Raw genomic sequence first — 711 nt, forward strand, 5'->3', positions numbered from 1 at the left:
CTGAGCCACAACACCAGCCCCAGTTTTTAATTTTTAATGTGAATACTAGAAAATGCTAAATCTCACTTGGGCCTCTTATTCTATTTGTGTTGGTCATCGCTGCCTCGGGAGATTGCCTCCCAATTCAAAGCTCAAATTGTCTCCTCACAAAACTACAGAGCAGAAAAGTTAAATGAAGTTTTAAAGCAACTGTCATTATATCATTTACATTAATGCATAATACAGTGGCGTATAATGCATAAATTGGCATTATCTCATATACAAGATTAAAGGTAAAAATTCTCTTGGCCGAGCTAGATGGGCTAGATACCTCTACTCAGAAGAAACTGCACCTTAATGTAGCTGTAGCCTGAAGCTCGGAGTTCAGGACCTCAAATGAAAAATAACCCAGCAACTCCAGAACCTGAGGCGGGAGAACAGGACATCGGAGGCCACTGGGCGACTCAGACTCTGTCTCAAAAATTTAAAAAGAAAACAAACTAAAGAGGGCTGTGGCTCAGGGGTAGCGCGTCTCCAGTCTCAAGCCCAAAGAGCCTCCCCCACCTAGATCCCTCCCGGGCGGAAGCCGCCTACCTTCGCTCAGACCGCGGGCGCACACGCGCAGAGCGGGTCCTGAGGCGCGGGCCAATCAGGGATTGGGGAGAGCGCAGGCCAATCAGCAGACGCGAGCGAAGGAGGCGGGCCAATCAGCAGGAGAAGGCGTGCCTCCGC

Source organism: Marmota marmota, unplaced genomic scaffold, assembly GCF_001458135.2.
Source record: "Marmota marmota marmota unplaced genomic scaffold, marMar, whole genome shotgun sequence".
Lineage (NCBI taxonomy): Eukaryota > Metazoa > Chordata > Mammalia > Rodentia > Sciuridae > Marmota > Marmota marmota.